Source organism: Lethenteron reissneri, chromosome 38 (assembly GCF_015708825.2).
Source record: "Lethenteron reissneri isolate LAM-NWPU_2019-01 chromosome 38, ASM1570882v1, whole genome shotgun sequence".
In the NCBI taxonomy this organism is placed as follows: Eukaryota; Metazoa; Chordata; class Hyperoartia; order Petromyzontiformes; family Petromyzontidae; genus Lethenteron; species Lethenteron reissneri.
The window spans coordinates 7,415,882-7,439,105 of record NC_083816.1 but is presented as its reverse complement, the minus strand read 5'-3'; the positions used below and the strand labels follow the sequence as shown (position 1 = coordinate 7,439,105).

The window sequence follows — 23,224 nt, the reverse complement described above, 5'->3', positions numbered from 1 at the left end:
ATTATCGCTACCGCCACCTCTTTCACCACCACTGCCGACAGCACCACCACCACCACGGCTTCCGGTGTGGGACTGACATCGTACACCCGCTGACGCCACCACCGAACGCCTGCAAATTCTCCGCTCTCGTGTCTCAGCGCAAATATCACCGCCACAACGGGGTTTTTTGGCATAAAATTGGGGCAGAAAAAAAATCACCAGGAAGGGTGGATCCGAACGGAAGGCTGGATAGGAGCCTTTGAATTTTGGAGACCTTTGTCGTTCCCAGAGAAAAGTTTACACGGCCGCAAAGTTGAGAAACGAAAAGGTTTAAACATATACATTGTATTTTTGTTGGGACATACAGTATTGTGTTTCATTCTGCTGGATGTTTCCAGAAAAAGAAAAAAAACCTCCGCTGCTTTGACTCTTGCCAGGACCTGCGTTTATATAATACATCCAAAGGGTGTGGGAGGGGGCGGCGGGGGGATTGGGGGCGGGGGTTGTGGAGAACTGGTAGACGAGAGAGTGATGGGGGGGGGGAAATTATTGTATGAAAAACACGACGCTAACAGACACTGGCTTTTAATGATGTGGACCGCTGGTGCACCCGTCAAGAGTGATCCACCTTTACCCCCTTCTCCCCGGTCGCCAAGCGGCCGGATCGCGGCTTGCAACATGCAGGCCGCACGATCCAAAAGACGTCCCCCTTTTTTGGAAAGTGGGGCAAAACGCGTTACGTAAACTTGGGCTAAAGGCTCACTTAAGAGCACTGTACGGAGAGGCACGTGGTATTTTCTCTCTCTCTCTCACGGTTGCAGACGAGATGAGATGAAACGGGGAGAGAGTAGTAGACGTAGCCACCTCGGCTGAGGCTGATCCAGCGAGCACGTAAAATTGCCCTGGATATCATAACCTAGTGACCAAACGCGCGCGCACACTCTCGCCGCCGCCAGCCTCCGCCTCGCTATCACAGTGTCCTATTTTACGTCGATGAGCACGGTTCGTGGGGATGTGGGCTTGTGGTTATTAAAATGTGTGTCATAGAAGCCAGCCAGCCAGCTGCACAGAGAGAGAGACGAGCATTTTCATGATTTATTCACCCGCGATTAAATAGTGCGTCACGTCTGGTGCAAGGTGGCAAACGCGTTGTTCGTCTCTCTTTGGCGTAGCCGAGAAGGGCAATGTGTGGACACGACCAACAACATTTCTTTGTGTGCGTGCGTGCGTGCGTGTGCGTCGCGCAGTCTGGCTCATAACGCCTGCCCGTGCTGGCTTGGCAGTGTTGCGGCGTGAATAACCTTGGTGAATGCGTCTGAAAGTTGGTGTTAGTAAATAGGAACGTGCGATATTCGCTTTTGGCTTCGAGCCCTGCCGGGTGGAGGGAGAACAAAACGACGTGCCTAGAAAAAATAAACGACAAGTGTGGGTCTGGTACAGTCGTCTGGGTTGGTGTTGTAGAGGCAGGGTTGGTGACAGCGGCAGTGTGTCGTGTTAGGAATAGAGAGGAGTTCTTGTGAAGCGGTAGGTGTAAGGACTAGTGCCAGAATTAGAGATACATGCTGGGATAGTGTTAACGGTCGGGTTATACAAGAGAGGGATGGAGAAGTGTCATGTTAATCAGCCATGGTAAATCCACTGCTGGATGAAGGCCCATCCCCCTTTCATGCTCTAGCGATGGAACAACCCAGCCTGGTGTAGAGTTAGGAATATGGTGAGGAGTATGGTGAGTGGTCGGGGATAGGGTTAGGGTTTTGGTTATAAATATTGACAGAGTTATTCATAGTGGGATTAGAGACAGGGGTCGGGTGTAGGACTAAGAATAGATTTAGGAGTATGGTAGGTGTAGGGATAGTGTTCACGTTATGAATAAGGGCAAGACTATATATTATTGGGTCTTTCGGTAAAGTCACGTAGATAGGTTCAAAGAAAATAACCAAAAATAACAAAAAACTACGACGTTTCGATCGCAACACAAGCGAGCGTCTTCTTTACTGAAGACTTTCCTGAAGACGACCCGCTTGTGTTGCGATCGAAATGTCGTAGTTTTTTGTTATTTTTTGTTATTTTCTTTGAACCTATCTTGGTGACTTTACCGAAAGACCCAAGAATATGAATTCCTGCAGTCACAAAAAGACTTGGGGTTTGAGTCGTGAAAAGAGACAAGTGTGGGTTTGGCAGAGGCATCTGTGCCGGTGTTAGAGGTAGCGTCAGAGACATTGGTAGGTGGTTGTGTTACAAATATGACGAGTAGACTAAGAGGTTACGGGAATTGTGTTAAGTGATGGATATGGGCAGGGTCACGGGCATCGGTCAGTGTTGAGGAAGACGGGGATGGCTATGGATCACAATTTTTTGGCATAACTAGATAGCGGGCTCCGATGAGGTTGACCAAAACGCACGTTCGTACGGAGTTTGCTTACAAACGCATATTCGTACTGCGCTCCTGCGACAGTGGTGCATAGAGCACGGTATCTCATCGTGTTGTACCAGTTTCTACGCCATTATGTGCGCATTTGTATGTGTCTGCGTGCGTGTGTGTTTGTGCATGCATAGCCAAATATTACAATTTTAATTCCACCACCCCTCCCACGTATTCCTTCTGCTTATCCTACCCAAAGCATCACCGCCTTAACTCTATAACCACCACCATCTTAATCCTAACTACCACAAATCTACTCATCGCCACCACCTCCCTAACCTCCCGAACCATAACAGCACCCTAACTATCACCATTCTGACCATTCACCTAGCCCTAACCACCACACGAACTGCCACCACTCTAACCTGAACCACCACCATCCCAACTACCACCATCCTAACCCTCACAACCACCACCACCACCACCATCTTATACATCACGACCCTAACCATAACCACAACTGTAACCACCATCACGCTAATCCTAACCACTACCCTAATCACCACCATCCTAACCCTACCCATCAGCCTAACCCTAACCACCACCATAACCCTAACCACCATCACCACCACCCATGACCGCCACACTAACCACCACCACCACATTAACCACCACCACCACCCCCCTAAAGCTAACCCTCACCACCCCCATCAACCACAAATAACCCGAAACACAACCACCACCCAAACTACCACCAAAACCACCATAACCCTAACCACCATTATTATAATCCTAACCACTAACCACAACCCTAACACTTACCACCACCACCACCCTCCTTACCCAAACCTTAATAATTATTACACCAATTCTAACCACCCTAACCACCACCACAACCACCCCCGCCTTTCCAACCCCCCCCCCCCCCCTTCGCTTTCACCCGCGCCGACATCCCCGAGCCCTCTTGGCCCATCCCCTGCGTCTCCCTCCCCGCCCCGGCGCTTCTCCGTGCACCCAAATCTCGTCGGCGGTTGGCGGTGGCTCGTCGGCGAGCGGGCGGCGAGCGGCGAGCGGCGGTTCCCACAGCCCCGCCGGGGTGCGCGGCAGGAACCGGTGGCTTTGGGCCCGTGCCAACGGGTCCCACACAATGGGGGATGCAGCACAAAAAGCATTGAAATGGCGTTCACGCAAAAAAGATGGCGAGACCTCCAGTAGGGGAGGAGGAGGAGGGCGGTGGCGGCGGCGGCGGCGGCGGGCGGCGGCGGGCGGGTGTGGAAGGGATGTACCGGAATTTTAAACACGGCGAGACGACGGTGAGAATCGTGCGCGCGTGATGATTTTTTTTTTATTGGCTCGGGATGATTTTTTTTCTCTTTCCCCTTCGATTGTTGTGGCGTGTGTTTTTTAACGTGTTTTTTTTCTTTTAACAACACGTTTCTCGCCGCTACCACCGCCACTACGACCGTAGTCGGGGGCTCTTCCTCGGGCGATTTTTTTTTTTTATTAAACGTTGCAATGCCAGCGCTCTGCTCGATGTGCAATGTCTGGGATGTGCAGGGGTAGGGGGGGTCGGTGGCTCGCGTTTGAGCGGTGGAACGGTGCAATGGTGGCAGTCTGATGCAGGTGACGTAAACCAAAAAAAAATGTAATAATTACGCTAACGCCGCTAATTGCGTTATACGTGTTTGTCAGCATTTATTCATAAGCATGGGTCGCGCCTTTTTGCAAAACGCAATTACGTTTATTTTTCACAAATTATACATTCGTGCGCTCCCCAACCGCATTTGAAGCTTCGAGTGGAGCATTTTGCTTTCATGGAAATCTCGTTGAAAGTGCAGCTGCATGTCAAGTTGCGGGTGACCTGGAAGTGATATCATAGAGCTTGGCCCAGCATCGTTGAAGGCTTTATTGTACGGGAAGTTCTACTGATGTGCCGGTTAGGGCGCCACGGTGGCGAGATGTTAACTTCCTCGCCCGGTATACAGGTCCTCCGGTTTTTATACCTCCACATTTATAATCAGAATGCGTTGAAAGTATTTGGCGGCTATAACTTTCCACATGATAAGCCACTTAGTTGAGCTATCATTTGTGGCCAGGGTCTCTTCTGAAAAAGAGCTCCCACAGCTCAGTGGGCTTTAACCTGGTAAACTAAAAAAAATAGTTTAGTTTATAGCTTAGTTTAGATCACCCTTTAGCTTGGTGACAAGAGTGAGCTGTTTGCTGCATTTGCCTTTTCTGCCGAAAAGGTCCTTGAACTTGGAGCGTAGCCCACATGAAGGGAAAGCCAAATGTAGCCCAGCGACCTGTTTGTGAAGATCTTTGCGATGTGCGTGCGTGTGTGGCTCTGGAATGGAAAAATCAATGGACTTGCCAAGCGAAGAAAAAATTGGCGCAGCGAAGGAATGCAGATTGCAACCAGTATTTGGATTCAAGCTCATGTTGTAGTATTAGGGTTACTGTACTGTATACACGGATAGGGTTGGGCCACGTTAACATTTTTAAATAAAACATGTTGTGAAGGCTGTTTAATTTGAATCGTGCACCGCTCATTTGAATGAATGTAATTACCCGTGAAGCATCCAGGAAAACAAACAGAAACAGTTTGTTGTGACTGAGACAGAAAAGGATGATGTGGACTTCTTAGCTGACATTTAATAACTTAATTTTTTTGGGCAGTGGCCACTATTCATAGCACATCTCTCCACTATGACAAAGGCGCCATGGTGGTGAGATGTAACTACCTCGCCTGGTATACAGGAGGTCGTGGGTTCGATCCTGACCCTGACGCATGTATATTTGGAGTTTGCGTGTTCTCCCTGTGGTCATGCGGATTTTTCTCTAGGTCCCTCGGTTTTTCCCACCACATTTAGAATCAAAATGCGTTTTGACTTTTTGGCTGCTATAAATTCCCACGTGATAAGCCACTTCGTTGAGCTATCGTTTGTGAGGGCCAGGTCGCTTCTGAAGAAGATCTAAATAGCTCAGTGGGCCGTACCTGGTAAAAAAAAAAAATTGTCTAAGGGATATTGCCCAAAACGTAAGCTATTGTCCGAGATTTCCTCTTCAGGGGCGGTGTTACTGACAAATAAATGCATTCAGTTTTTGTTAGTTGGTGCTCATGCGCCGCTCCCAATGCGCGATCAGAGGTTTTTTTCCTTTTTTTCCCTTATTTGCTCCACCGAAATCGCTGAACGCACCAACAATTCCGTTTTCGGGCAAGCAAGCGACCTGTTTATTTATTTATTATAAATCGCCGACGGGCGCCATGACACCTGGTCACCTCCCCAGACTCCTGAGCAGCCGTTCGCACGGATTCCATGATCCGACGAATTTTTGTATATTTTTATGATTATTTATTTGTGGCGGAGGGCATGCGGATTGATGAGGGGGGGGGACATTGCTTTGTGACGAGCGTTGACCTTGCTCGACCACACGGCTCCTGACAGTGAGGAGGAGGAGGCCAAGGGAATTGGTCAGTCTACCGAGTTTTTCACACACCGCACGCACACGCACCACACTCGCACCGTACCGCGAATACACGACGCCAGAACTTCTCGCCAGTGGCTCTTGCCAGCTTGGCCGATAATCGAGCCAGGTCTCGGCCGTGCTGACACGCGATGTGGACCGAGAACGGGGTCCGGAGGCGCTAGGCAAGTGCCAAAATAATTCACCTCCACTGAGAGTTCTTGAAATTCCCCCCAACCACCTCTCTACCTTGCCAGGTCCCCCCCACCCCCATCACCTATCACCCCCCCCCCACAGCTTTTACTTGCATTTTAATGCCGGTGAAATTATGACGAGCGAGATGATTGGACTGCAACAGCGACAATAACAACGGCAGCGAAAACGGGGCGAGGCTGAGGCTTTGATTATCGGCGCTCGTCTGACGTGAGCGCGCACGGTCATTTTGTGACCCGTCGATATGATTTGCGTCGTGTCATTATTATTTATTTTTCCTTTAAAATTATCTCCTCTGCAATTGTTGTCCGACGCACCTTTTTGTTTCGCGAGGGAACTCTTCATTTCAGCGAAATGCTTTTTTTTGTTTTATTTCAGGAAAGCCCACAAGGGATTGGATATTTTTGTGGTCGCAAAAAGACCGATCGTATTCGTCTAGGTATATGACAGAAGGTTATGCGCTTGCTCTAAATATATTAATATTTTTTCGAGCCACACAACGACATTTTGTTTCGGATCATGTTGCAAGGTCACATGGACCATTGGAAAGGTACTTTCATTATAAAGTGTTATTAATAACTAAAATGTTACGTGCAATTACACAGAAACGTGCTCTACTCTCAGGCGTAATGAATTCGGGGCGGTAATGGCGTGCCACTGCTTGGCTTTAGAGATGGGAGATTTGCTGATGGTACATCTATGAGTTAAAAGCGATGTAAGGTTACTTGATCATATCAATGTGCCTTTTCGCCATATCATTTTACTAATATATGGATAATCCCTTGCATCTTGTAAATCCAGTTATAAACTTCTAATATGCATGATGAGCTGGCTTTGGAATTGCTTCCCGACGTGCCAAGACGGATTTGTTGTTTTAAAAACTTAACGTCCCTTGTGATGATCGACTTTACATTTGAAGAACAAAGGCCCAAAGTGGTGGAGCCATATTACCCAGTTAAAATTAAACATTTGACTTACTTGTCACATGTTTAATTGGAGCCCGGACGTCAAAGGGTCCTTGCATTGAACAGCGAACTTAATTAAATCGTTGCTTTTCATTTCATTAAAATATACAATTACCATGTTCTACAAGCATCCTAAGAGAAAGTCGAGGGTAATTGTATTATTTTAATATATTTTTTTCAAAACGTAACAATTGTGCTGTGCCAATTGCCATACACATTAACCAAAAAAATTAAATTTGAATTGCTAATTCGTGCGGTTATTGAAGTATGCTCACGTAACACAAATTGTCTTTATCGTGGTAACATTTTTTCAAATGGCGCTTTTGTATGTTTTCGAGCCCATCTCCACGTAGCGCACGGAGGCATTACTGTACACGGCACCTGCCAAAAACACACTCGTCCGATGGTGTGTGTGTGTTTTCTCTCGGTTTGCAGAGCACACGCAGCCCTCAGAGCCTCCAAAATGCCAAGCGGCCAGAAACAGACGGCACGATTTTGAAGGTATAAATAGTACGCGTTAACCCTCTTGTCAACAATGTTGATGATTCCGTCTGCAAATTTGCATCGCACAGCAAACGCGTCGAATGTCAGGCAACGCTAAATAAAAAAAACGCACAACAACCCTGCAAGCAACTCTAAAAGCCGGGCTCTCAAGATTAAAAAAAACGCACTTCAAGTTTTTCGGGTTATTTTCTGGCACTGTTGTCGTGTTGCGTTGCCTCGCATTTTTTTTTGCGCGCGCGCGCCCGCGTACATTTTTCGGACTCCTAATCAGAAAAAGCTGTTAAGAGGCTTAGCGCAATTACGCGCAGGCTCGTCCTGATTGGCGCACTAGCGTGGTGAGACCCGCCGTGTGTGCGTGCGTGCGGGAGCGAGCCATGCCATCAATTCACGAGACCCCCCCTCACTCGCTCGCTCTCCCGCTCGGGCGCTCGCCGCGCTCACAAACCGCACGCTACCTCCGCCAGCGAATAAGCGCGCCGTTTGTTAGCCCGACTTGATTTGCATGCTGTTTTGTCTATTAATTTGCCGCCTGAACGACCGACAAAGGGTTTTGGAGTTTTTTTTCCTTTCTTTGCTGTCCTAGATACAGTAAGACGCCTGTATACAAGCCATTCATGATATACATTAAGCGGCTGTGTGTGTTTGTGTGGAGCTAGAGATGGGGAGCGGTAGTGTAGCAGTTAGCGCGCTGCACTACGAGCCCAGCGATCCAAGTTCGATTCCCGCTCACGGCCAAACACCATTGACGAAAATCTGAGCTGGTCCTGGGTGTCTCCTCGGTCGACTCGGCCTCAAATGAGTAGCTGGTTCGATGTATAAACATCGCCACTGGGGAGACAAAGGCGGCCGGGCGTGATGCTTTCAACCCTCCCCCTCGTGTGCCTTTCCTGCCTTCATAGGTGCTCGCTAAAAGCACCTGCCCCACCAGTCTCTTAAAGGCTATACGGGGGTTCTTTGTCTTTGGAGCTAGAGATGCCCGGCTGAATCGGTGCCGCTGCTGGTGCCGTCGCGGTGGTTTCGCAGACTGCCGCTGGTTGCAAAAGGCTTGACAATTGTCTTGGATTAAACATTTTAAATAGCAAAAAGAGCAGATGGGGCGGGGGGGGGATATTCTAAGTGCATCCTGTAAGATTGACAGGGCTGTAATTGTTACGTCGTTGGTACATTTGGGATTCTTATTTTTTTGTAAACCATCACTTTTGTACACAATGAACCTTACATCTCACTACAGTCTGGAAATATATCGCATTTTGCTATTTTGCGATGAAAAAAGTCACTGTCGCTTGTAATGTGAGCGGCTCGAACCCTCGTGAACCTCACGTGTTTTGGGAGAATTAATGCTCGCAAGCCTGTTCGTGTTGTTTTGATCTCAGTGCAGAAGTGGAGAGAATCTTTGCTGGGGTTGGAGGTTGGTGCGATGGGTTTGGAGATTCGGGGGGAGAGGTGGAGGGGCGGTTGGGTCATGGTGGTGGCGTGGGGGGGTGGCGGTGACGACGATGACGATGGCATTGGCGCTAACAGCCAGCCAGAGCGATGAGACTGATGAAGTTGGAAGAGGGTGCGGATGAGGTATTGATACGGTTGGGATGGTAATGAGGATTCGGGAGATTCTTGGGGTGGGTGGGAGGGGGGGGGCTGCGGCGGCAGTTACAATCAGACGTCTGTATTCATCCCATCGCCAGTGTGATAGCCGGCGCTGCCGGTGCCGGTGAAACCCTAGCGCTGGTGCGGTGTGACGGCACGCGAGCGAGCGAAGGTGGTACCTCGTCTTGCTGGCGTGACGCGGCTGTTTGTCATCCGGGCCGGCGATTTACATCCGGGTCAGGTGACGGTGGCGGGGGCTGCCGAATGAGCGAGCTTTAAAACCTTCCCCACTCCGGCACAGGGCGCCGGCTGTTGCGCGACGGAGAAACAAGGGGGGGGGGGGCGGGGGGGGGGGGCTGGTGGTGGGGGATGGTGGGGGCGGGGGGCAAGAATCGGGGTGGGGTGGGAGAGTTGTAGGATGAAGAGGAGAGATGGAGGGAGGGATGGAGGAATGGGGGGGGGGCGGCGGGGGGTGGTGAGGGGGGGGCGGCGCGCCGGCTGATGTGGAGGGTGGGTCCTTTCTGCCTGCCGCAGGGATGCCTTCCGCGCCCATCGCCACTGCCTGATTTCCGAGTGAGCTCCGCGCTGCGTTGCCTTTGCCGCCTCCGCCGCTTCCCGGGGCATCCCGGTCGCCCTCCCGCCCGGCCGCCCGTCCGCCCGCCCGCCCGCCCGCCCGCCCGCCCGCTCGCCCGCCCGCTCGCTCGCTCGCCTGCTCGTTCGTTCGTTGCCGGTGGCCGGCGGCTCTCTGCTGCTCCCCGTGCTTCTCCCCCAACCACCCCCCACCCCACCACCACCACTCCTCGTCGTCTGTCGGCATTTCTGTTCCTCGCGTTCTTCTTCCTCTCCTGCAGCTGCGCTCTGCGAGCAGGTGCCAATGTCGGCATTGTCGGTCCCGGTACCAGGCGAGAGCTCTCGCCCTCACGGCTCGGCCGGCTTCTCTCGCTCTTTTTCCCTTCTCACTTGTTCTCACCCCACTCTCTTACACTCGCTCTCCCGCGCGCTCTCTCCCTCGCTCTCTCTCAAGAATTGTTGTGTTGGTGCCAGCTTACTCTCTCCCCTTCTGCTTTGGCACATGTTTCCCATCGCCCCCCCCCAGTCCCTGCCCTCTTTCCAAAGCCCCCCCCCCCCCCCCACTGCTCTTCCTTGTCCGCTGTTTTAGCTTCGCACGCTGCTCGCCACCACCCACACGTCCCCCCCCCCTGCCAACTTTACCCGAACCTTCCCAACCTCGACACAACCCCCCCCCACCTCCCCCACCCATCCCCTATGCTTCTCTTTCCCCAACGAGCTCGTTGATGTACCCCCACCACTCCCAATTAACTCCCCCCAGCCCTCCCATCTGTGCCAGTAAAAAAAAACTTTTGGCTCGGGCTTGGCTTGAGTTTTACAGAGCTAGAAGGCACTCGGAGAAACGGCGGTGGACGTGTGTGTGTGTATATATAAAAAACCCCGAAAGTCGGCTGGAGCAGAGTGCTGGGACTGCTGCCAAGCTCCCAACAAAAGCCTAAAATAGGTTTACGAAAAAAATTCTTAAATTACCACTGCTGCTGTCTGCAAGTGTGTTTTTGGGCACTGCACATCCATTTCCCCCCCCTCCACCCCCCTCCTCCTCCTCTCACCGTTCTTGTTGCATATGAATGCGCTGCCTTTGTGCAGAAGTCACGAAACAAAAGCAGAATTAAAATTGTGGGCACATCTCGATTGCATGTTGCGCGGGATTTTTTTTCGAACTGAATTTCGAGGGGTTTTTGTTGTTCATACTTTTAATTGCGTACGCTCGTGAGGCGGCATTTATATGTTTATTTGCTCAGAATGCATTATTGCGATTTTACTCGTGTCTGGCCGTTGGGAAGCGCGCCGTGCCCGTACGACGGGGCTTGGCATGGGTGCCACGGGCCAGCCAAGGCGACCTCCTTGTCTCGGCTGCATTATTCATGTGTGTGTGTGTTTGCAAAGGGCCTGGCAGTGGGTTAGTTGGCTGGCTGGCTGGGCTGGCTCTCGCTGGCTCTCGCTGGCTCTCGCTGCGATTTGCTCCCTGGCCGCGGGGTCATTAGAATGCATCAGACATTGCAGTTCTTGACTAGTTTGAATTTTTTTTTTTTACGTCTTTTGTTTTAAGCGCCGACTTCCTAATTAGCAGATGAGTGCAGAACAGTGCTTCCATTGATGCCCCGCTCCGGCTCTGCAAATTCTTTTTTCCTTCTAAATTCCCCCCCCCCCCCTCCTCGTTTTAGCGCAGCGGTCCTCTGCACATGCGTTGGCGCCATAGCAGGCTCGGCACTGTATGGCGCGCGGGCAGCAGAGGAATAAAAATAAATATTAATAAAGCGGGGAGGATTCTGCGTTTAGCCGCGACAGGATCCGATCGCCTGGGCTCGCTTCCCACTGCCAACACGAAACGCTCGCGTGCTCTCTTTCTCCGCGTGCTCGCGTGCGCACACGCACGCACAAGAGAGAGGGGAGAAAAAAACAGCTAAATAAACAAATGGAAAATGATACGTTTTATTTGCGCGAGAAGAAAATAATACTCGCGTAAATTTATAGCAAAATGGAAACAAATAATAAAATAAAAACGACCGTGCCTGAACGTAATTTGTGCATTCTTATCGTCCACCCCCCCCCTCCTTCGTTGCCCGCTTGCCCCCCCCCCTCCTCATCTCCTGACGTCGAGCTCGTTTAAACGGCGACGTATTTTTCCTTTGCAGGGCGTCGAGGGGCCTTGACCGTGGAGTCTGGATCAGCCGCCGCTGCGTGATGCTCGGCTCCTGTGCAAAGGTAGGATGGGCGGGCGGGCGGGCAAGCTGGCGAGTGTGTGGTGTCTCTCTCTACTGAGGCTTCATCTCGGGGGCTTAGCGGGGAAGCACTGTGTCCGCCACGGCCCGATTTGCCGCATAGAGCGGCGACAGTGGCGATGGGCGCAAAAATGCGGTCCTTCGCCGGAAAAAATATATACATTTTTCGCGAAACGCGTTGGCGAAAATCGGTGGCGTCAAGCTTTTGTGTTTTTTTGCCCTAATTGTGTTTTTGTTTGTTGATGCGCGTTAAACGGAGTTCAGCGGATTTTTTTTTTCGCCTTTTTTTTCTTTCCGCCGTGCCACCCCGCCGATGTGATGCCATGCCAGCCACCATTGTTTCGCGTTTCTCTGTGCGTTGTCTGTTTCTTTTTTTTCCCCCGACATTACTTACGTGTGCCGCCACCACCACCACACCTCCCCGCCGCCCGCTGCACCCCCCTCCCTTGCCAACTCTCAATGCCATCCCCCTACCAATGCCCACACCCGCACCCCCTCCACCCCTCTCTCCCCCCCCGCCCTCTCCCCGCTGAAAACCACTCTTCGTTTTTCGCAATTTGTGAACGCCCATACAGGGGCTGTGCCCTCCAGCCTATATATGCCGGGCACACCCCTGCCCACCGCCCCCCCCTACCCCCCCTTCTCCGCCACAACCATTCCTCCGCCAACCACGCACACACCCCCGCCAACGCACTCGAAAATCCTCCCCCTTCTTCATGAATCTCCCCCCCCCCCCCACCCCCTTTCCCATCCAGTGCCACTCCCGGTTTTTGCACCAGCTATTCCCTGGGCTGCAATGCAGCAGCAGCCTGGGCGAGTGGGCAACTCCCCTTTTTGGCGCAGAGACTCGACTCGACATCCACGCGAGGTGGGAGACAGGCAGACGGCTCGTCGTGGGCTGCGGCGGAGGCGCGCCGCCGCGGTCGCCCTTCGCGAAAAGAATGCCGCCGCCACCGTTCGTTTGAATTATCGCAAAACAAAAAAAAACAAAAACGATAAAGCGTTTACGCGTATTTTTTTCGCGGCAACTTCGTGGCCGAACGACAGGGCCCGACTGGCTTTTTTTTTTTCTTTCTTAATTTTTGGGATAGTTTTGTAAAAAGATGTAAAAAAATAAGAATCTCCTGTTGTGCGCGCCAAGGAAGTGGGGCTCTCGGATGGCGATCGTTGCAGGTGACGTTTGGTGAGATGGCATCGCGATTTTTTGCTTTTTTTTTTTCCCCTCCCAGGACAAGACAATGCCATCCATATTTACGATTTCATTGTGCGCTGCCTCTGACTTTTGCCTACTGCAGTGCGGGGCAGCCATCTTGTCGCATTTATATACTACGAAGCTACCATTTTGTTTTTTTGTAGAATTTTTTTTTGGGTGGAAACGCGTGTCCCGTATTTATCGTTCTTTAAATCTTTCGAAAAAAAAAACACCCCGCTGGCACAGACGCCGTGTGGTTGTTGGTTTGGCACCGGGCACGGTGGCGCTTCTTCTTTTTAGCGCTAGAAGAATGGCCGAACAATCGCGCTTTTCGAGTACTTTTAACCGAACTACGGCGGCGATGGAAGCCATGTTGTTTTTGTTATATTTTCTTTTGACACCGCGGGCAAATTTTCGATACTTTTTATTTCGTAGGCTATCCATAGCTTGGACGTTTTTCCATCGAAATTTCACTTCGCCTTTTCGACGTCGTCGATGATTTTGGACGAAGCGAAAGCCAAAACGGCGGCCATTGGCGAGTCATGGCACGTGGAACCGCTCAACGCTTTTGACAAATTTGTTTGGTTTCTTTTAGAGAAACTTGTTTATGTTTGTGCGTACTATAGTTTGAGCAAGTATAAATAAATTCTAAAATCCAGGGCTTTGAAAATAGAGCGAAATTAGGTACCGAAATTGCGGGAGAATATGTTATTTATATATGGGTCACGCCCCATCACTGTATGTGTACGGGGTTTCCCAGACTGCTGTTTAGGGGTGCGTGGCTGTTACTTTGATTCAAGGACTTGCATCAGAATCTCTGCCAATTTTCGTAATTTTTTTCCGATAATTTTTAGTTTTGTTTTTAGAGATAAAGTGGATTCTTTTTTACGCTGTCAAGCGGCTTAAAATATAAACAAAACAACGCTAAGACATTACGCTGCATTGGACTATTTCACGGGGCTCTTTGTATTTGAAGCTGCTTTTAGTTTTTTCAAATGAACTCTTGCGCAAATTTGCGAGGCAATTTTTTTTACACCATTTTTACGTTTGCAATAATATTTGACTTGATACATTTCAACCATCTTTTCCGCACCTTTTCTTCATATTTTTCAGAACTACGTATTGTTTCTGTTATTTATTTGTAACAATTCTAGTTTTACACGCAGCCAGTCACATTTATTTAACGTTCTTTTTGCCTCTGGCTTTTACTGTACACTAAAAACGCGTTTCGTTGCCAGATGGGGCACGGTAACATTGGCGCCATTTTTTTGCGTTTCGACCGCAGATAACGGTGGGATTCCGCTGTCCGTCTATCGGAAGGCGGCATCCAAAGTTTGACTCCATCGTTCGTTGCCCGAGCTTTTTGGGATCGTCACCCCATAGTTTTGCTTAGGGGGGTGGGGGGGGGTCATAGGGTTAGTATTTTGGGGGAGAAATTAGCTTGTTTAAATTAGGAACCAGTGGAGCGAATCTGTCGCTGGAGCTGCATGCCTCCGAGTTGTGTATACTTTAAACAAAACGGCTATTATTTTTTCCAATAACACATCTAATGTGTACTGGCTTTTTCATAACATTTTTAAAAAAATGGCAAAGCCTGGCTTGTCACGTTTTCATTTCTGGCTCCGAACGTCACAACGCTAATTTAGTGCTTTTGATCAGATAGCACTCTTAACTGTGCCGCGGAAAATTTTCAGTAACCGATGGTGTTCATGAGCCGTTGTTGTTTTATGCGAACGGGAAATAAAATGGGGAAAAAATGAAATGAAAAGAAGTTTCATCCATCACGGAAGCTGCCCTGTGCGATGACAGTATCTGTCACGATCGGCCGTTCTGGAGACCCGTAATGCCAACGCAATGAGGTCCTGTGGCAGAAGCGTAGATCATTAATATGTAGATTCGTGTACAATTACTGTATTTATTCTTGCGTATGGCTGCCATTGTTGAGAAAAGTATAAGTTTAACAAAGCGTTATCGAGGTAAACCTCTTAAGTAATCGTCGGAAATGTATTTAAGTGTGTCAAATTATAATCGGTACATACAGTTTGTCAGCGGAACTTGTTTCAAAATCTTTTTTAAACATGTAGGTAATATATAACTCAAGACGATTTAGGCTGTGCGGGTAATTATTGTTGCAAGTTTGTTGGCGGTATAAAAACAAGTTCCATTTAGTTGTAAAATACATCGCTTGATAAAGAAGGCAATGAACAGAAGTGGTCCAATTTTAATGAAATTTAATTTCGGTGTTTTCTTTTTCGCGTTGAATTTTTGCACAGATTTAATCCTGAATGAGCCTTTTGGGGGTTTTTTGCTTGCAGAGACAAAAAAAAATCCATGTTTTATTGTTTTAGGCTTGTAGCCGGGCAGGTTACAGAAACGACGATCGTGCTGCAATGCCACTTTAATCCCAAAAAAAAAGTTTCGCTGGAAACTGTATTTTTTAATGATCGTTTGAAAACATTTCAATGAACACGCACGGCTATTACGCAAGGGAAAACAGGAGTGCTTTGCGTTGTGTCGGCGGTGATGTTCGTTAGCGGCTCGATTCGTACACGAGCAAAAAACGCTCAACAATCGTGCGTCTTTATTTCGGACGGGTGCTGCGTGCGGCGGTTGGGGAACCGTTGTTGAGACTTTGGGCGCATCGGTCGTATCGAAGGTAGAACTGGCTCGCTGTGCAGGTTCAAGAGATCGTTGCGTTTGTGGGCGGGCTGCATCGCAGAATTTGAATGAGTCACACTGCTGACCTACATTTTAAATCTTTTGTTGATTGAAAATTCTGACTTTTGCCTGCCGCAACTCATCGACAAATGTTTGGCTGCATCCATGGCAGTTGATGTGACCATTTATTATTACCAAAAAGAAGTAACCAAGCTTTTTGCTGGAACTCAATTAAAAAAAGTTTCAACAATTAAAGTAGATCGAGTCGTTTAAGAAAAGGAACAATTCTTTACAAGCATAACTATTTGCCCACCCGATCGTCTTTTAATACGGGTTTTTTTTTAAACGCGCCTGCGTTTTATGCGGCGCGAGATTGAAAACGACGGGTTAACATGAGCAAACACGGCCCGCACGAGTCCACGGGTTCATTTGGGCAAGGAGTCCAAGTTGGATCCGAGTTTTATTTTTCCATGGCAGGCGTTCAAGATTTTCTGCTGCTGCAGCAGCAGCGGCGGCGGCGGCGGCAGTGACGGTGGCGTCAGCCCCAGGGCTGCTCGCCTCTATCTGCCGAAGTGCTGAACATTGCTCTTTGAGTCCGCTGCGATTTCACGTCACTCTGTAACGGACTGGCAGGCGACTGTTGCCAGCAAAAACTTACGTTTCCAATCGTTTGACGGCATTTGCGGCGGCGTCTTTGTCCCCCCGGAGATTTTTTCTAACCGTCTGCACGATTACGTGGAGAGAGCTCTTGGTTGCAAAAACGTGCGGAGGAGGGGCCTGGCTTGTGGCTGCCATTTTGAATTACTTTTTTTTACTTGCACACCGCCCGGCCCGAAGCTCCATATATTTAATTTTCGGCCCTCATTTCGCCCGTCCGTTAGTTTCGACCGCGCGGCTTCATCTCGCGGCCGAGCTCATCTCCCGTCGTCGTCGTCGTCGGCACCACCGCCGTCCGGCGCCAACGGCGGCTGGTTGCAGGTGAGAGCGCGAGCGCGCGCGCGCCCAGTTTCGCGGCGGGCGGGATCGGGGAGACACGGCGGGCTTTGGTCGGTAGGCGGTGGCGCTCGCGGGAGAGAGCTCGGCGCAAGCGAAGTCGCCTCCTTTGCTTTTGTTTCCGTGGCGGTGGCTGCCAACGCCGGCCGTTTGTGTGGTTGCTGGCGCGGGCGGGACGCGCGCCACAACGTGACCACAGACGGAGGCTTCCATCCACGGGGCTCCTCCCTCTCTCCCCCCACCTCTGCCGCCACTCGCGGCCCCTCGGCGTCGCACTGTAAGCTTGGCTTCCGCGAGAGTTGTGTCTGTTCAGCCGGATTTTTTTGGACGGTGTCCGACCACGGTTGTTGGAAGAGCCCCCCGGCCGGCGCGCACAAATTTTTATCGGTGTTTTTTTTTTGTTTAATACCTCTGCGCGTTTAAAGTTAGAATTTTAGCTAGCTAGATGGGTGACGTGCGGGGATGTTTCTTTTTTTATTCTGCCGTGGTTCGTGCCTCCGTGCGTTATTTAGCTTTGCGCGCGTGGCGACAGAGCGGCGGGACTAGTTTGTGTTGCGTTGTGAATGCAAAATGGACGCATGAGATGTGTGGGGAGTTTTGGAACAAAGCCGCCCCGATGCAGGTCACCTCCTGGGCTGACCTGGTGCACATCAGGACTTAATTAATAATGCAGCTTGTGCCAGCATCTCGGTGCAGATGGCACAGGCAGAATATGAATACGTTACCCCATTAGCATTTTCATTATTGCTGGAGCGATATAACTGCTAATGCGTACGTGGTTAAACAACAAAATCAGCTCCGATGTCTTTCAAGTGCTCACCTCAGGCAGGTGTGATTTGGTGTTTAAATCTGAAATTGGACTTTAATTCGGCGCGATTGCAAATCACACAGCCGGCAGCAGTAAAAGTCGTCATCGGTGTGAAATAAATCAACAGGGGGCTGATCGGTTGACTTCTCCTGTAGGCCCGTGACCTTGCGTTGGCGTATCCACTCCCGACCTCAACGGCGCCATTGCTCCACCAACGTGGCACAGTCGTAAGCCAAACGTTTCAAACCGACGTGCTTCTTAACTGTTAAGGGAAAAAACTCAACTTGATTCTCATTCATGTCTCCGATCAATTGCGTTTTTTCGACGAGGAAAAGCCTTGAACGGGGTCTGGGGGGGGGGTGAGGGGGGGCGGCTCGTCGACCCCGGGCGTGACGGTCGCGCGCGGCCGCCGTTGTCGACATGTTTTTGTCCCGTCCCGTTAACGAGCGCTCCTCTTTTGAAAAAAAATAAAACTCCCTCGCATATTTCGTTTAAGCTCGCCGTTTCCCCAACTTGACCTTGAGGACTTCGCACGTTGTTATCCCGGGGGGGGGCGGGCAGCCGTTTGTTTTAAGCGAATTGATCTGCGGTCCGTCCGGTGTTTCTAACAAAAGTCGGAGAGTGGTGGGGGTGGGGGGGGTGTGGACGGGGTGCCGAGGGGGCGCTATGGAGGTGTTCATCATCGGGGGTTTAATTTGGAACGCGCGATGTGCGCTGTGGCTCTCGGAGTGAAGCGGGGCGCCCTCGTCCGCGCGCCGGGGCGGTTTCGGTCATTTAGTGGCGTGCGTTGCGGTTTTGGGTAAATAATTACCTGTAACCGATGCTGTGGTTTGGTCCCCGCGGGGTTGTGCACGGTGTCTGGGGCGACGGGCGGTGTCGCCCGTGGGTGTGTGCGCACGCGTGCGAGCGAGCGAGCGCCGTCGTTCTCTCTCTCTGTGCGTTTGCGTGTGCGCGCACACGAGCGTTTTTGTGCCTGCCTTTTACAAAAGAGCACGCGGTACGACGCGTAAACATCGCAACCCGGGAGACAAAGACGGCAGGGAGCGAGGTGACGGGCCACATCACCCCCCCCCCCCCATCCCTCGTGCGGCGTGGCGGCCTTCGTAGGGACTCGCTTTACAGCTCTTGCCCTGGCAGTCTGGTGCAGGCAATGCGGGGGATCTTTATCTTTGTGTGTGCGTGCGAAAGCCGCCAACTAGGTGATTGTTGGGAGTGGCGTGGGCTGTTTGCGGTGAGTTTTATTTTGAGAGGGAATGCGGAGGCAGCCGAAGAGAAGCGAAGCAGGCGAGCGGGGCGGATGCGCTTGAACGGAGGTTCCGAGTCTACGGTATTGTTCATCGCATCCTCTCTGTCGGTGTTACTTCTGCATGTACCTTCTTTTACATTGCCACAATCAACCGTTGTTAAAATATTCGTAATTATCATTATAACTTGTCGAATGTTTGCCGGAATCATCGTCGTCGTGGTCATCGTCAGCCATGGCCTATCCACTGGTGGACGAAGGTATCGCCAAGATGTCACCATTTCACGCGATCCATCCAGTCGCGATCCATCTAGTTCCCGCAGCTGATTTGGTAGCTCCATTATCGCGGTGGGTGGATATTCTGTCGGGGTGCGTTCCCTCCTTTGGCTGCCATTCCCGTCGGTAGCCCCGCCGTACGTACGTGGAACTTCTCTCGCACCGTACGTAGCCAACCGCGCCAATCGGAGGTTGCGGGGAAGGACAACAAACTACACACAAAAAGCAGTTCTAAAGAAATTATCTTTCAGTCTCGATTGCCGCAGTGCGTATATACCTTTATTCGTCTGGACGGTATCGCAATTGCGGGTAACGTCCACGCTACCGTATTTTGGAGGATGTGCATGCTTGGAAGGTGCGTCGGAGCAGGTGACCTACACAAGGTACAGCGCAAACGTGACATTCTTCTCAGGCAAAACTCCCGTTGTTGCGTGGGGTTTGGCCGCTTGGATTGTCTCTCCACGTGCTCATCCTGTGTTTCGCTCCTCCGGGCACATCCACTCTCCTTGCATAGAGAACCAGAGAGAGTTACGTAGACACCCATCGACTTCCATAGAGACCCATCGACTTGCATAGAGACCCATAGACTTACATAGAGACCCATAGACTCGCATAGAGACCCATAGACTCGCATAGAGACCCATAGACTCGCATAGAGACCCATAGACTCGCATAGAGACCCATAGACTCGCATAGAGACCCATAGACTCGCATAGAGACCCATAGACTTACATAGAGACCCATAGACTCGCATAGAGACCCATAGACTCGCATAGAGACCCATAGACTCGCATAGAGACCCATAGACTCGCATAGAGACCCATAGACTTACATAGAGACCCATAGACTTCCATAGAGACCCATAGACTTCCATAGAGACCCATAGACTCGAATAGAGACACATAGACTCGCATAGAGACCCATAGACTCGCATAGAGACCCATAGACTCGCATAGAGACCCATAGACTCGCATAGAGACCCATAGACTCGCATAGAGACCCATAGACTCGCATAGAGACCCATAGACTCGCATAGAGACCTATAGACTTCCATAGAGACCCATAGACTCGCATAGAGACCCATAGACTCGCATAGAGACCCATAGACTCGCATAGAGACCCATAGACTCGCATAGTGATCTATAGACTCGCATAGAGACCCATAGACCCGCATAGAGACCCATAGACTCGCATAGAGATCCATAGACTCGCATAGAGACACATAGACTTCCATAGAGACCCATAGACTCGCATATAGAGACCCATAGACTCGCACACACTTACTTGATCCACAGACGTATATCGGGAACCGTAGACTCAGATACAATTACATTATCCAGAGACTCGCATTGAAAACCACACACTTGCATGCAGACACAGAATCCTTATACCGTCCTTAGATTAAACCCATAGACTCGCATAGAGAACCATAGACTTACATCTTCTTCGAACTCAAATGTCCCCATTATTTTACACGCAATTCCATTCTGCACCTCTTCTCTAGTCACATCCGCTATCCTTATCACGTCGCGTTCCCACCACCACCACCACCACCTCCTCCTCCTCCCCGTCTCAGTCTCGGTCTCCTTTCTCTCTCCTCCTGCGCCGCACCGGTGGCATCTCCCCCGCAAGCTCCCTGCGATCGCATCCCCTTTGTCTCATCTCAACGCGGAGCCTCAAACCCGTCCAAATCTCGTCTCTCTCCTTGACCTTCCAGAATATTAGTAACACCCCCCCCCCCCATCTTGGCGCTCTTAACGTATTCATTCCACGTTACTTTCCCGTCGAGATTGTCGGTATTTTACGTTAAAGCGCCGTGCACCGAACGAAACAAAACGTATGTTGTTGTTGTCGCCGTTGTTGGGTCGTGGCGATGCCGACGTGATGATGCAGGTCCCGTGGCGCCGACTTTGAACTCGCTTTGCGTTTCTTGCGTTCTCGTGTACGCGCCGGGGTGAGGTCAACCAGTCGCTTTGGTTTCTATGTCGGTCCCATGTAATCTTCACGTGAGAGATCTATGGGTCTCTGTGAGCCTATAAGATCGCAGTACAATGTGGATTTATACGGTGTCTACATTTGGCCGCACCTCCAGACGCGCTGTACAGAAACGGTGAGTCGGTCACTCGTGGGTCTCTGTGTGAGTCGGTGGGTCTCCGTGTGAGTTAGTGGGTTTATGTGTGAGTCAGTGGGTCACTCTGTGAGTCAGTGGGTCACTGTGTGAGTCAGTGGGTCACTGTGAGTCAGTGGGTCACTGTGTGAGTCAGTGGGTCACTGTGTGAGTCAGTGGGTCACTGCGTGAGTCAGTGGGTCACTGCGTGAGTCAGTGGATCACTGCGTGAATCAGTGGGTCACTGCGTGAGTCAGTGGGTCTGCGTGAGTCAGTGGGTCACTGTGTGAGTCACTGGGTCTTTGCGTGAGTCAGTCAGTCTCTGCGTGAGTCAGTGGGTTTCTGTGTGAGTCAGTGGGTCTCTGCGTGAGTTAGTGGGTTTCTGTGTGAGCCACTGGGTTTCTGCGTGAGTCAGTGGGTCTCTGCATGAGTCAGTGGGTCTCTACGTGAGTCACTGGGTCTCTGCGTGAGTCACTGGGTCACTATTGAGTCAGCGGGTCACTGAGTCAGTGGGTCACTGTGAGTCAGTGGGTCACTGTGTGAGTCAGTGGGTCACTGTGTGAGTCAGTGGCTCTCTGCGTGAGTCAGTGGGTTTCTGCGTGAGTCAGTGGGTCACTGTGTGAGTCAGTGGGTTTCTGTGTGAGTCACTGGGTGTATGCGTGAGTCACTGGGTCTCTGTTTGAGTCAGTGGGTCACTGAGTGAGTCAGTGGGTCACTGTGTGAGTCAGTGGGTCACTGCGTGAGTCAGTGGATCACTGTGTGAATCAGTGGGTCACTGTGTGAGTCAGTGGGTCTCTGCGTGAGTCAGTGGGTCACTGCGTGAGTCAGTGGGTCACTGTGTGAGTCGGTGGGTTTCTGTGTGAGTCGGTGGGTCTATACGTGAGTCAGTGGGTTTCTGTGTGAGTCAGTGGGTCTTTGCGTGAGTCAGTGGGTCTCTGTGTGAGTCACCGGGTCTCTGCGTGAGTCAGTGGGTCACTGAGTCAGTGGGTCACTGAGTCAGTGGGTCACTGTGTGAGTCAGTTGATCTCTGCATGAGTCAATGGGTCACTGTGTGAGTCAGTGGGTCTATGCGTGTGCTTGAGTCAATGAGTCCGTGGATGTGTATGTGAGCCTATGTTACCACGTGAGTCTATGGGTGTCTTTGTGAGTCGACGAGTCTCTATTCAAGTCGATGAGTTTATACTTTACGATGTGGGATTCTACAGCGTATAAATCCGGTCGCATCTCATGACGCCGCACAGAAGCGGTCGGTCGTGTTTACATTTCACGGAGAGAGCGAAAGAAAGAGAGACTCGGTCGTACGTAGGCAGAGGGGAAGGTGTGTTGAACCTGGAAATGAATAGGGGCATGGATTCGACAGCACGTATGGCTGGGAGCGGGGGAGGTGGAAGCAGAGGAGGATGAGTGACCGATGTCTCGCCACCATCGACGGTTGGACGGGGGCCACGCGGCGTGCACGCGCGCCGATCGGCTGTTGCCGAACGGCGTGCGATCGCCGCCCCAACGGTGCGATCGACAGAGCGTCGACGGAAGCGTTTATCAGCGTCTCAGCGCGTCGCACTGCCCAGTGCTTGCGGGTTGCATTAGCGAGCGCCGCGTGCGCTGTTGTATTATCGAGAGGCCCATTGTCTTATTCAAGCCGTGAGCTATCCGCTGCTGGATGAAGATGGCAAGACCGATGGTCATGAAACAAATGTTGAGATGTGTTTATTTTACAGTAGGGTTTTTTTTATGTTGAGCGTTAGTGGTGGATAAATGTGCTTTCCTGTGTTAGGTATAATTGTTACAGCAGACTGCTAGACTGTTGGGGCAAGTGCTGACACATTTACCCCTTACCTGTCTATTTAGATTTCCGACCGATCTATCAATCAGCCATGTCTGACCAGCTTGTCAACCTGCCTGTTTACCTGCCGACCAACGTATCTTACCTACCTACTGACCTACCTACCTGCCTGTTGACCTGTTGGCCTGTCTACCAACCACGCTGACCTGTCTGTCTTGTGTGTTTATTAACGCATACCGAATGCAGTATGTAGAATTGATAGAACCACACGTGTTACATTTTGCTTTGGGATTTTTAATA

General features: G+C 50.8%; 1 long non-coding RNA gene across 2 annotated transcripts in view; it reads left to right on the top strand.

The window, feature by feature from the left end:
- Nucleotides 1-7,417: 7,417 nt before the first annotated feature.
- Nucleotides 7,418-23,224, top strand: part of LOC133351764 (uncharacterized) — a 45,579-nt gene continuing 29,772 nt past the window's right edge. Inside the window, exons 1-3 of one of the 2 annotated variants that reach the window (XR_009756222.1) lie at nucleotides 7,418-7,485; nucleotides 11,778-11,847; nucleotides 12,620-12,732. This is a non-coding gene — a long non-coding RNA (uncharacterized LOC133351764). The remainder of the gene's footprint in view (nucleotides 7,486-11,777; nucleotides 11,848-12,619; nucleotides 12,733-23,224) is intronic. The other variant, XR_009756221.1, reaches the window with a different exon arrangement.